The sequence below is a fragment of the Bombina bombina genome, chromosome 1, assembly GCF_027579735.1.
Source record: "Bombina bombina isolate aBomBom1 chromosome 1, aBomBom1.pri, whole genome shotgun sequence".
Classification (NCBI taxonomy): domain Eukaryota; kingdom Metazoa; phylum Chordata; class Amphibia; order Anura; family Bombinatoridae; genus Bombina; species Bombina bombina.
This window is the reverse complement of record NC_069499.1, coordinates 239,681,013-239,695,932: the sequence shown is the minus strand read 5'-3', so window position 1 is coordinate 239,695,932 and position 14,920 is coordinate 239,681,013.

The window sequence follows — 14,920 nt, the reverse complement described above, 5'->3', positions numbered from 1 at the left end:
GTCTGTCAGTACTCTGAAGGGATAGATTTCTGCTCTATCTATTTTGCTGCACAAGCGTCTGGCGGACGTGCCAGATGTGCAATCCTTTTGTCAGGTCTTGGTCAGCATCAGGCCTGTGTTTAATTAAATATCTTGCTCCACCTTGGAGCCTTAACCTTGTTCTTAAAGTTTTGCAAAAGGCTCCGTTTGAGCCAATGCATTCCATAGATATTAAGTTATTATCTTGGAAGATTTTGTTTCATATGGCTATCTCTTCTGCTCTGAGAGTTTTGGAACTCTCGGCTTTGCAGTGTGATTCGCCTTACCTTATCTTTCAAGTGCATAAGGCAGGTTTTCGTACCAAGTTTGGTTTTCTTCCTAAGGTTCTTTCAGATAGAAATATTAATCAGGAGCTTGTTGATCCTTCTCTCTGTCCTAATCCTTCTTCTCATAAGGAACGTTTGTTACACAACCTGGATGTTGCGCGTGCTCTTAAATTCTATTTGCAGGTGACAAAGGACTTTTGCCAGTCTTCTGCATTGTTTGTTTGTTTTTCTGGGAAAAGTAAAGATCAGAAAGCTACTGTTACTTCTATTCTCTATGGTTGAGAAGTATTATTCGTCTGGCATATGAGACTGCTGGACAGCAGCCTCCTGATAGAACCATAGCTCATTCCACTAGGGCTGTTTCTTCTTCTTGGGCTTTTTAAAAATGAGGCTTCTGGGAACAGATTTGCAAGGCTGCAACTTGGTCCTCTTTGCATACTTTTTCAAAATTTTATAAATTTGATACTTGTGCCTCGGCTGAGGCTTCTTTTGGGAGAAAGGTTCTTCAAGCAGTGGTGCCTTCTGTTTAGGTCTACCTGTCTTGTCCCTCCCTAGTCCTCTGTGTTCTTTAGCTTGGGTATTGGTTCCCAACAGTAATTGAGGACGCCGTGGACTCACCATATCTTAGGAAAGAAAATAAAATTTATGCTTACCTGAAAACATTTTTTCTTTCCGGATATGGTTAATCCATGGCCCCGCCCTGTTTCTAAGACAAATAACTGGGGATTGTGGGGAGGGGTGTGCTACTTAACAGCTTTGCTGTGGTGCTGTTTGCCTCCTCCTGCTGGCCAGGAGTGATATTCCCAACAGTAATTGAGGACAACGTGGACTCACCATATCCGGAAAGAAATTGTTTTACTTCTAAAGGTGTTGAACTCTAAACACATTTAAACATATGATAATATAAAAACAGCCTTTGCACATTAAATTAATTATTAAGCAAATGTCTGCTAATTACCATTGCACTGCTAATTTGCTATGACATACAGATGGAATGCTCATTTATCTATAAAAATGAGCTTTTATTTATATTGGTGACAAAATAATTTGTCTATTTCTTTATAGTATTTTCACACATATTTAAAAAGTTAAATAGCTACGCTAGCACCTGACATCTATATCATATGAGAAGGCTAACTCAGTGGCATCACTAGGGTTGGTGTCACCCGGTGCGGTAACTTATGGTGTCACCCCCCCCCCAGAAAGCAGACACACACAAACACAAAAACACAGGCACACACACATACAAACACTCTGATACACTCAGACACACTTTGAAACATACTCAGACACACACAAAAACACTCTGACACACACACACACAAAAACACTCAGGCACACACACAAACACTTACACACACACACACACACACACACACAAAACACTCAGGCACACACACAAACACTTAGACACACACACACAAAAACACTCAGGCACACACACAAACACTTAGACACACACACACACACACACACACACAAAAAACACTCAGGCACACACACAGAAACACTCAGACACACACACACACACACACACACAAAAACAGTCGGTCAGGTGCCAAGCATCCCCCTCATGATTTCCCAGTTCCCGTTTAGAGAGACAGCACAGTAGTGAGTGACTCCACTGCTCCACATGTCACTGAGCAGTGAGCACAGATAGGCAGGCAGGTTTAGGCTAGCAGCGCAACTTTGCAAGCCCCACGGCACACCCACAACATTCAAAGAGAAATTGGGCAGAGGAGGAGCAAAGTACAAACAAGCAAAAGCAGCCGGGAAAACTATTTGTGGAAATTGCAGCGCTGGCTCAAGGGGAAAAAAAAAATGAAGTGTCTACAACTTCCCCAGTCCCACTAATGTTCACAAATGCTGGCCCCTCTAATAAAAATATCTATGCATCTCTACATTGTATTTCTTTGAATTTCAATAAAATTTAAAAAAAAAAAAAAAAAAAAATTTTTTTTTTTTTGGTGGTGTCACCCCCTGGAGGGTGTCACCCTGGTGCGGCCCGCACCCCCCGCACCCCCCTAGTGATGCCACTGGGCTAACTGATGGCCTGAGGGTAACATGCAGCCCTATGCACTGTTATTTTTTTTTTGCCCCTGGGAAAAAGTAGAACTAACAATGTGTGCAAGCCTACAAAGAGCACCCTGCAACAAAACCTTAACCTGACCCTGTGCCACTGAACATTTTTAGGAAGGGAAATGGTACCCAAAATGTTAATTTCTTGATTAATATAGAACATACAATTTAAACAACTTTCCCATTTACTTCTATTATCAATCGGCTAGATTACGAGTTTTGCTTTATGAGTAAAAAAGCAGCGTTAAGGCTCATAATGCTGCTTTTTTACTACCGCTGCTAGTCTTGTAGGTACAGCTGTCCCGCACACATTTTTGGCCGTACCGCAAATTAACTTAAGCAAGTTCTGTAAAGTGTTTTTTTCAATGGAACTTCCATAGCGCCGATATTACAAACTTTTTTTTTAGGCCAAAAAGTGAGCGGTAGACCCTATCCCGCAAAATTCGTACTGCAAGTCAGTAGTTATGAGTTTTATACTACAGAGCTGTAACATAAAACTCATAACTAAAGTGCTAAAAAGTATACTAACAACCATAAACGATTTATTAACCCCTAAACCGAGGCCCTCCCGCATCGCAAACACTAAAATAAAATTATTAACCCCTAATCTGCCGCTCCCGACATCGCCGCCACTAGAATAAACATATTAACCCCTAAACCGCCGCACTCCCGCATTGTAAACACTAGTTAAATATTATTAACCCCTAATCTACCATCCCTGATATATCCGCCACCTACCTACATTTATTAACCCCTAATCTTCCGCCCCCAACGTCGCCTCTACTATACTAACACCGCCGCCACTATACTAACCCTAACACCCCCTAACTTAAATATAATTAAAATAAATCTAAATAAAATCTACTATTAAATAATTTCTATTTTAAACTAAATACTTACCTGTAAAAAAAACCTAAGCTAGCTACAATATAACTAATAGTTACATTGGGGGGTAGTTACCAAGCTGTCAACCTCAAATACGCTGGAATTCAGCAGCGTATTTGTGGCGAGGCTGATTCGCCTTAGTTATCAAAGGATAGAGACCGGCAAAAGTAGAATTTTGTTACGTAAGCTTCGATCCGCCGGACTCAGTCCGACACAGATCGATTCTTACGTCACTCCAGATGTTCCGCACACAAGTGCAGCACAATCTGACTACTTTTGCTAGTTATCAAAAAACTAGCAGGTACGCTCGGCACTTTTCCGGCCCAGAGTACCTGGTTTTCAATCCGCCGCCCTGGAGGTGGCAGATCCCATAGGAATCAATGGGAGTCTAACCATAGCGAAAGTTCAGGTTCGCTGCTGCCAGATATCCCATTGATTCCTATGGAAGATGTCTGCACCTAACACACTAACATGTACCCCGAGTCTAAACACCCCTAATCTGCCCCCCTATACGGCCGCAACTAAATAAAGTTATTAACCCCTAAACCGCCTCTCCCGGAGCCCACCGCCACTATAATAAACATGTTAACCCCTAAACTGCCGCTCCCTGACCCCGCTGCAACTATAATATAATTTGTATTTATTTTAACTAGGTAGTTATTAAATAGTTAATAACTATTTAGTAACTATTCTACTTAGTTAAAATAAATACAAACTTGCCTGTAAAATAAAAATAAAACCTAAGCTAGATACAATGAGGCCTAGTTATAAACGTGTCAACTTACCTGCCTTCGCCGGCCCAATACGCCCGCCTAAGCTTGCCTACCATCACCTCCGTGGACCTGAAAAATTTCGCCTGTTATCAATAAATCTGTCAAAAAGCCATGCACCAAGTACGGGGCGATGAGCAGTGGACTGTGAGAGTTATCACTCATCCGATCTCGCTGCTCTTTGGCTTTTTGACAGCTTTATTGCTAGCCTGTCACTAAGCACCCACACTAAACTACACTGTTCTACCCCCTATACCGGCGCCCCCCGGAGCCCCACGCAACTCAATAAAGTTATTAACCCCTAAACTGCCGCTCCTAGACCCCGCCGCAACTCTTATAAATGTATTAACCCCTAAACCGCCGCTCCCAGACCCCGCCGCCACCTACATGATACCTATTAACCCCTATCCTGCAGATCCCGGACCTCGCCGCAACTAAATAAATATTTTAACCCCTAAACCGCCGCTACCTATATTAAACTTATTAACCACTATCCTGCCCCCCTACACCGCCACCACTGTAATAAAATTATTAACCCCTAAACCTAAGTCTAAAACTAACCCTAACATCCCCCAACTTAAATATTAATTAAATAAATCTAAATAATATTTCTATTATTAACTAAATTAATCCTATTTAAAACTAAATACTTACTTTTAAAATAAACCCTAATATAGCTACAATATAAATAATAATTATATTGTAGCTATCTTAGGATTTATATTTATTTTACAGGCAAATTTCAATTTATTTTAACTAGGTACAATAGCTATTAAATAGTTATTAACTATTTAATAGCTTAAAAAAAAAAATGTAGGGGGTGTGAGAGAGTAGGTAATATTGCTAATTTGCTCTAAATGGTGCCACCCTTATAGTAAATATACAATATATAATAAAGATAGAAAAAATACCAGGGTATATAAGATTACCCTAGAACAGCAAGGGATAAATAAACGGCACACATAAGAGACTTTCAAAAATTTATTAATAATAAGTTCCCAAAATACACTTCAGTATATAGCAATATCTTATCTGTCAATTTCAGTCACCACTAAAGACAGCAAAATCTAAAACATTTAAAGTGCACTGAGACCTAATTCTTTCCCTATACTATAAATCTCAGAAAAAACATCATAAACAATCAGGGGTTAGCCAGAAAACTTATGTTTATAACGAATTGTACATAGAATCTAATGTATATAGGACATATATAGTAGGTAGGCAAAATACATGTTATATATATGGCTGCAGTCCAAACAGGGGTGAACTATATTGTATATAGAAAAGCGCTTTTTTCCTTTTTGGTATGTACCAGGGAATCTCCTCTTAAGGCAAATGGATATGCCGCAGTTAGTGCTGCTGTATAGGGAGTCTCTAGCAAGTATAGTAATTCAGTTGGAAAACACAGCATATACTTAGCTTAAGTCCTCCGGTTTTTGTTGCTTCCACTTTTCTTCTGCTAGCAAGCACCTGTGATGATTGCTTGGCGTGTGACGTCAACAGACAGTGGGAGTGGTGTAGCGTCACCAGGGGCTGTGAGTGGCTGTAAACGGAAGGATCCAGTTGAATCAATCTTTACGTTGTCAGTTTTGCCAAGAGCTTTGACAAAAGGCTGTATCACAATGTTATATGTATGTTCACCTATCGTATAGGCACATCTTCCATTGCACTCCAATAGCACACTCCTCAAACCACTTACTCCACTGTCGGAGTCACACCAGGAAAATTCGTAGCTCACTTGAAATGTACAGCTGCATGTATAGAGCCAAAATGTCTCTGAAGAAACATGAGATTCAGGGAATAGGTCTAGTCAGGTGCACTAGAAATTCTGGCCCACGGTACATTCGACAGGTACCTGGGTTCTCATAACCACATAGTGCCAACGCACGTTTCTCCCCCACCTCCAGTATGTGTTACAGGGGATCATCAGGGCATATAGAGTCCTCAATGGACTTCCTCTTTTATGCAGATATCTAATTGCTTACAGGTGTTTTTTCCCAAGTATCCTTGCAACACCTTAAAGCTGTATCACTTTTAACCCTGTATCAAAAAGCCTCTCAAAACTCAAAATTGTGTTAGAAAGTAATAGCTACATATATGTTGGTTCAACCTAATTCCTGGTTACCCCCAATACTTTCAATTACACAACAGAAGAGAGATAGAAATTACTCTCTATCCTGGCGCACACTTCAAACAGATGTTTATTATATTTAAAACTAATGAATATTTATAAAAAGTGGACAAATTCAAGCTTATCATTTAAACCTTTTGGGAACCTAGTTCCCAGTCTGTAGATCCATTTCGCCTCTTTTTGCAGGAGGACCCTATCATTAATGCCACCACGTCCATTTGTGATGCCTTTATCTATTATGATACATTTCAATGAATCTACATTTTTATTATGTACATTACAAAAATGCCTAGCAACGTTAGTTTCTCTGGAGTGGAGAATATCGTCTCTGTGCTCCTGTACTCGGTCCTTCACCAATCTTTTCGTTTTTCCAACATAGAAGACCGGACAGGAGCACCGCAGAAGATATATCACCCCTTCCGATTTGCAGTTGAAAAAGAATCTTATGTCAAAGATCTTTCCATCCTGGACAGAGAATTGTTTAGTGCTATCCATGTGGGCACAGTATACACAGTGCCCACATGGAAAGCTACCCTTAATACCTCTGTCCTTTCTCAGCCAGTCAGAGGCCGAGGGGCCCCTTGAAAATTGGCTCCTCACCAATTTGTCCTTTAAGCTCTGTGCTTTTCTAGCCGTCAACAATGGGGTATCCCCCATCACACTGTTCACTTTTTCATCAAGGGATAGGATGTGCCAATTTTTCTTAAAAGCTGACCTTAAACTCTCCCATTGATTATTGAAATTAGAGATAAATCTAATCTTGCTATTTTCATTTTTAGAGTTGTTACTATATAGTAAATCATCCCTGGACATATTTCTGGCTTTCCAGAGAGATTTCTTAAGGCACTTATTGGAATAGCCTCTTTTTAGGAATCTCTCTTTCATTAGGACTGCATGAGTGTCAAACTTGGAAAGAGAGGAGCAGTTTCTCCTCAGACGGAGGAATTGGCCATACGGGATCCCTTTTTTAAGGTGGTTCGGATGGCTGCTATCTGCATGTAAGATATTATTAGTTGCGTTCTTTTTCCTGTAGTTTTCCGTCACTATTCTTACTCCCTCTTTTTTCAAAGTCACATCTAGAAAATTTAGTTCCACTTTATTGGTTTCTGACGTCAGGATGATGTTCTTGTCGTTGTGGTTAAGGGCAGCAACGAATTCATTGAATTCTTCTGCCGTCCCATCCCACAAGACAAGAACATCATCCACATATCTAATCCATAGTAGCACTTTGTCCTCAAAGATCCTTGAATAGTACTCAAAAATCTCTGATTCCCAAAGGCCCAGATGTAGACATGCATATGTGGGGGCACAAACTGCCCCCATCGCTGTCCCACATAGTTGGCGAAAGATCTGTCCGTCAAATGAAAAAATATTATTTTTCAAAACAAACTCTAACAGAGAATAAACAAATTCGGTGTGTTCAGCATATGTTGGTCCTCTAGTTTCTAAGAATCTCCTTATTGCTGCTAAGCCTATTTTATGTGGTATGGAGGAGTAAAGGCCCTCTACATCAAGAGATGCCAGAATGGTCTTTTCATTCACTTCTACTCCATCCAACTTTCTCAACAGATCAGCTGTGTCTTTAACATATGATGTTAAGGTTAGCAAAAAGGGTCGTAGGTATTTATCAACATACTCCCCAATTTTTTCCGTGGCACTCCCTATTCCCGAGACTATAGGCCTTCCCGGGGGGCACTGCATATTTTTGTGTAGCTTTGGCAATACATAAAAAACAGGCATAACTGGGTGCTCAGGATATAGGAATTTAAACTCATTTTGGGTAATTACCCCTTTGCTTCTTGCATCGTTCAATAGTTTAAAAAGGGAATTTTGGATATGGACCAAAGGGTTGCCACCAATTTTTTCATATTGCTTTTTGTTATTTAGCTGCCGTTTAACTTCATTCACATATAGATGCTCATCAAGTAAAACCAAATTGCCGCCCTTATCGGCAGGCTTCATCACCAAACCTTTGGCCATACTTAATTCTTTTAAGTTTGAGGATTCAACTGTCCTTTCATGGTGAGATTGGAGTAGATTGCTTAAGGAGTTCTTAGTTTTTAAAACTCCTACATTTTCCCATAATTCTGTCTGTCTTTGTTCAGCTGCCACTATCATGGCGTACACTCTATCAGATGATTTATGGGAGGCAGAACTCAAAGACTCTCTAGCTAATGATATTAGTGGGGGGAATGATGAGAATGATGAAGAAGTGGTAACTATTTTCAGTGCTTTCAGAAAATATAGATACCTTTTGAGTAGACAATTGAAAATTAAGGCAGAAAATGCTAGTCTGGCAAATTATATTGAAAAGAAAATAATCCCTAGGGGATTAAGATTGTCACTTGATCCAGGTGCCAATACAAGGGAGGATGAGGAGGGAGACTCTTTCATAGAAGAATGGAATGAGAAACTCTCCTCAACTTCCCTTGATCTAATGGAAATGATGATCAAAAGAAATAATAAAAGGCTAGAGAAAGTAAAGGGGGAAGCAGAAACAGCAATGATCAAGGTTAACTCTTTCGAATGTGACCCTAAATTTGAGAAATTGAATGGAGAAACAAGCTCAAATATCTCTAAGTTGAAAACTGACATTAAATCAAGAAAATGTAGGAAATTAAGGAGAGATCAGGATGATTATAAAAATGGTAGGGTTTACACAAATAAATCTCAGAAAGGGACTTATGACTCCGGGACTGATATGTCAGACTCAGAATCAGGACCCTCAAAAAACTCCCTAGTAAATACACAAACAGAAGGAGGAGGAAAAACAGAAGGGGAAAAAGGAAGAGACCCTTATGGGGGGCAAGGGAAGGAAAAGAGATATCTTACCAGAGAGAAGAGAGGGAGAGGGGACCAGGTTCCACAGAGCAGGGGGAGGTACAGAGGGAGGGGATTACGCAGGGGCTTTTAAAAACCCCAATGGATGAGGAATTACAGATAGTAAACCTTTCCTCTTTTCCTCTAAACCTAGCTCATATCGAACTCCTTAAAAAAGGTATGTCCTTTTGCCCCAATACACCAATTGACAAGTTTGAGGTCATAAAAGACCTACATCTTTTTGCAAGAAAGATTGTCCTGTCTGTCATCATGAAATCTAAATCAGATAATAACTATATGTTAGATGCAACTGATCAAGTGGCCCTTAATGATTTAGAGTTACTTCTTGCTGAAAACCAAGCTGTTTTTGATGATGACACACAGAGAGAATCTTTGGTGGATAGAAAGTATGCCTTTAAACCAAAATCAACATACATGCCCTCACTTTCCCTAGTTCCAGCGGTTAATCTATTTGTAAAACAAATGGAGAGAGATATAGAAGATATATCGAGCCAACAAACTTTTGACAACCTAAAACCAAGGGAAAGAATAGCACTAAAAGAATTAAGTATGGCCAAAGGTTTGGTGATGAAGCCTGCCGATAAGGGCGGCAATTTGGTTTTACTTGATGAGCATCTATATGTGAATGAAGTTAAACGGCAGCTAAATAACAAAAAGCAATATGAAAAAATTGGTGGCAACCCTTTGGTCCATATCCAAAATTCCCTTTTTAAACTATTGAACGATGCAAGAAGCAAAGGGGTAATTACCCAAAATGAGTTTAAATTCCTATATCCTGAGCACCCAGTTATGCCTGTTTTTTATGTATTGCCAAAGCTACACAAAAATATGCAGTGCCCCCCGGGAAGGCCTATAGTCTCGGGAATAGGGAGTGCCACGGAACAAAATTGGGGAGTATGTTGATAAATACTTACGACCCTTTTGCTAACCTTAACATCATATGTTAAAGACACAGCTGACCTGTTGAGAAAGTTGGATGGAGTAGAAGTGAATGAAAACACCATTCTGGCATCTCTTGATGTAGAGGGCCTTTACTCCTCCATACCACATAAAATAGGCTTAGCAGCAATAAGGAGATTCTTAGAAACTAGAGGACCAACATATGCTGAACACACCGAATTTGTTTATTCTCTGTTAGAGTTTGTTTTGAAAAATAATATTTTTTCATTTGACGGACAGATCTTTTGCCAACTATGTGGGACAGCGATGGGGGCAGTTTGTGCCCCCACATATGCATGTCTACATCTGGGCCTTTGGGAATCAGAGATTTTTGAGTACTATTCAAGGATCTTTGAGGACAAAGTGCTACTATGGATTAGATATGTGGATGATGTTCTTGTCTTGTGGGATGGGATGGCAGAAGAATTCAATGAATTCGTTGCTGCCCTTAACCACAACGACAAGAACATCATCCTGACGTCAGAAACCAATAAAGTGGAACTAAATTTTCTAGATGTGACTTTGAAAAAAGAGGGAGTAAGAATAGTGACGGAAAACTACAGGAAAAAGAACGCAACTAATAATATCTTACATGCAGATAGCAGCCATCCGAACCACCTTAAAAAAGGGATCCCGTATGGCCAATTCCTCCGTCTGAGGAGAAACTGCTCCTCTCTTTCCAAGTTTGACACTCATGCAGTCCTAATGAAAGAGAGATTCCTAAAAAGAGGCTATTCCAATAAGTGCCTTAAGAAATCTCTCTGGAAAGCCAGAAATATGTCCAGGGATGATTTACTATATAGTAACAACTCTAAAAATGAAAATAGCAAGATTAGATTTATCTCTAATTTCAATAATCAATGGGAGAGTTTAAGGTCAGCTTTTAAGAAAAATTGGCACATCCTATCCCTTGATGAAAAAGTGAACAGTGTGATGGGGGATACCCCATTGTTGACGGCTAGAAAAGCACAGAGCTTAAAGGACAAATTGGTGAGGAGCCAATTTTCAAGGGGCTTCTCGGCCTCTGACTGGCTGAGAAAGGACAGAGGTATTAAGGGTAGCTTTCCATGTGGGCACTGTGTATACTGTGCCCACATGGATAGCACTAAACAATTCTCTGTCCAGGATGGAAAGATCTTTGACATAAGATTCTTTTTCAACTGCAAATCGGAAGGGGTGATATATCTTCTGCGGTGCTCCTGTCCGGTCTTCTATGTTGGAAAAACGAAAAGATTGGTGAAGGACCGAGTACAGGAGCACAGAGACGATATTCTCCACTCCAGAGAAACTAACGTTGCTAGGCATTTTTGTAATGTACATAATAAAAATGTAGATTCATTGAAATTTATCATAATAGATAAAGGCATCACAAATGGACGTGGTGGCATTAATGATAGGGTCCTCCTGCAAAAAGAGGCAAAATGGATCTACAGACTGGGAACTAGGTTCCCAAAAGGTTTAAATGATAAGCTTGAATTTGTCCACTTTTTATAAATTTTCATTAGTTTTAAATATAATAAACATCTGTTTGAAGTGTGCGCCAGGATAGAGAGTAATTTCTATCTCTCTTCTGTTGTGTAATTGAAAGTATTGGGGGTAACCAGGAATTAGGTTGAACCAACATATATGTAGCTATTACTTTCTAACACAATTTTGAGTTTTGAGAGGCTTTTTGATACAGGGTTAAAAGTGATACAGCTTTAAGGTGTTGCAAGGATACTTGGGAAAAAACACCTGTAAGCAATTAGATATCTGCATAAAAGAGGAAGTCCATTGAGGACTCTATATGCCCTGATGATCCCCTGTAACACATACTGGAGGTGGGGGAGAAACGTGCGTTGGCACTATGTGTTTATGAGAACCCAGGTACCTGTCGAATGTACCGTGGACCAGAATTTCTAGTGCACCTGACTAGACCTATTCCCTGAATCTCATGTTTCTTCAGAGACATTTTGGCTCTATACATGCAGCTGTACATTTCAAGTGAGCTACGAATTTTCCTGGTGTGACTCCGACAGTGGAGTAAGTGGTTTGAGGAGTGTGCTATTGGAGTGCAATTTAAGATGTGCCTATACGATAGGTGAACATACATATAACATTGTGATACAGCCTTTTGTCAAAGCTCTTGGCAAAACTGACAACGTAAAGATTGATTCAACTGGATCCTTCCGTTTACAGCCACTCACAGTCCCTGGTGATGCTACACCACTCCCACTGTCTGTTGACGTCACACGCCAAGCAATCATCACAGGTGCTTGCAAGCAGAAGAAAAGTGGAAGCAACAAAAACCGGAGGACTTAAGCTAAGTATATGCTGTGTTTTCCAACTGAATTACTATACTTGCTAGAGACTCCCTATACAGCAGCACTAACTGCGGCATATCCATTTGCCTTAAGAGGAGATTCCCTGGTACATACCAAAAAGGAAAAAAGCGCTTTTCTATATACAATATAGTTCACCCCTGTTTGGACTGCAGCCATATATATAACATGTATTTTGCCTACCTACTATATATGTCCTATATACATTAGATTCTATGTACAATTCGTTATAAACATAAGTTTTCTGGTTAACCCCTGATTGTTTATGATGTTTTTTCTGAGATTTATAGTATAGGGAAAGAATTAGGTCTCAGTGCACTTTAAATGTTTTAGATTTTGCTGTCTTTAGTGGTGACTGAAATTGACAGATAAGATATTGCTATATACTGAAGTGTATTTTGGGAACTTATTATTAATAAATTTTTGAAAGTCTCTTATGTGTGCCGTTTATTTATCCCTTGCTGTTCTAGGGTAATCTTATATACCCTGGTATTTTTTCTATCTTTATTATATATTGTATATTTAATAGCTTACCTAGCTAAAATAAACAGAAATTTACCTGTAAAATAAATCCTAACCTAAGTTACAATTACACCTAACACTACACTATACTTTAATAAATTATTTCTATTTAAAACTAAGTACTTACCTGTAAAATAAACCCTAAGATAGCTACAATGTAATTAATAATTACATTGTAGCTATTTTAGGATTTATATTTATTTTACAGGTAACTTTGTATTTATTTTAGCTAGTTAGAATAGTTATTAAATAGTTATTAACTATTTAATAACTACCTAGCTAAAAGAAATACAAAATTACCTGTAAAATAAATCCTAACCTAAGTTACAATTAAACCTAACACTACACTATCATTACATTAATTAAATAAATTAACTACCAATAACTACAATTAAATACAAGGGCTGGTAAGGTAAAAGAGCTTTGAACTTTTTTAATTTATAATAGGGTAGGGAAATTTTTTATTTTGGGGGATTTGTTATTTTATTAGGGGGCTTAGATTAGGTGTAATTAGCTTAAAATTGTTGTAGTATTTTTTAAATGTTTGTAACTTATTTTTTTTATTTTTTGTAACAGCTTTTTTTATTTTTTGTACTTTAGTTAGTTTATGTAATTGTATTTAATTGTAGTTATTTGTAGTTAATTAATTTAATTAATGTAATGATAGTGTAGTGTTAGGTTTAATTGTAATTTAGGTTAGGATTTATTTTACAGGTAATTTTGTATTTCTTTTAGCTAGGTAGTTATTAAATAGTTAATAACTATTTAATAACTATTCTAACTAGCTAAAATAAATACAAAGCTACCTGTAAAATAAATATAAATCCTAAAATAGCTACAATGTAATTATTAATTACATTGTAGCTATCTTAGGGTTTATTTTATAGGTAAGTATTTAGTTTTAAATAGGAATAATTTATTTAATGATAGTGTAGTGTTAGGTGTAATTGTAACTTAGGTTAGTTTTTATTTTACAGGTAATTTTCTCTTTATTTTAGCTAGGTATGCTATTAAATAGTTAATAACTATTTAATAGCTATTGTACCTAGTTAAAATAAATTAAAATTTGCCTGTAAAATAAATATAAATCCTAAGATAGCTACAATATAATTATTATTTATATTGTAGCTATATTAGGGTTTATTTTAAAGGTAAGTATTTAGTTTTAAATAGGATTAATTTAGTTAATAATAGAAATATTATTTAGATTTATTTAATTAATATTTAAGTTGGGGGGTGTTAGGGTTAGGGTTAGACTTAGGTTTAGGGGTTAATAATTTTATTACAGTGGCGGCAGTGTAGGGGGGGCAGGATAGGGGATAATACATTTATTATTGGTGACGACAGTGTAGGGGGGCAGGATAGGGGTTAATAAATGTATTATAGCTGTAGGGGGCAGCAGATTAGGCGTTAATAAGTTTAATATAGGTTGCGGCGGGGTCCGGGAGCGGCGGTTTAGGGGTTAAACTATTTATTTAGTTGCGGCGAGGTCCGGGATCGGCAGGATAGGGGTTAATAACTTTATTATAGAGGGTGGCGGTATAGGGGGGGCAGGATAGGGGTTACTAGGTATAATGTAGGTGGCGGCGGTGTACGGGAGCGGCGGTTTAGGGGTTAATACATTTATAAGAGTTGCGGCGGGGTCTAGGAGCGGCAGTTTAGTGGTTAATAACTTTATTGAGTTGCGTGGGGCTCCGGGGGGCGCCGGTATAGGGGGTAGAACAGTGTAGTTTAGTGTGGGTGCTTAGTGACAGGCTAGCAATAAAGCTGTCAAAAAGCCAAAGAGCAGCGAGATCGGATGAGTGATAACTCTCACAGTCCACTGCTCATCACCCCGTACTTGGTGCGCGGCTTTTTGACAGATTTATTGATAACAGGCGAAATTTTGCAGGTCCGCGGAGGTGATGGTAGGCAAGCTTAGGCGGGCGTATTGGGCCGGCGAAGGCAGGTAAGTTGACACGTTTATAATTAGGCCTCATTGTATCTAGCTTAGGTTTTATTTTTATTTTACAGGCAAGTTTGTATTTATTTTAACTAAGTAGAATAGTTACTAGTTATTAACTATTTAATAACTACCTAGTTAAAATAAATACAAATTTACCTGTAAAATAAAACCTAACCTAAGTT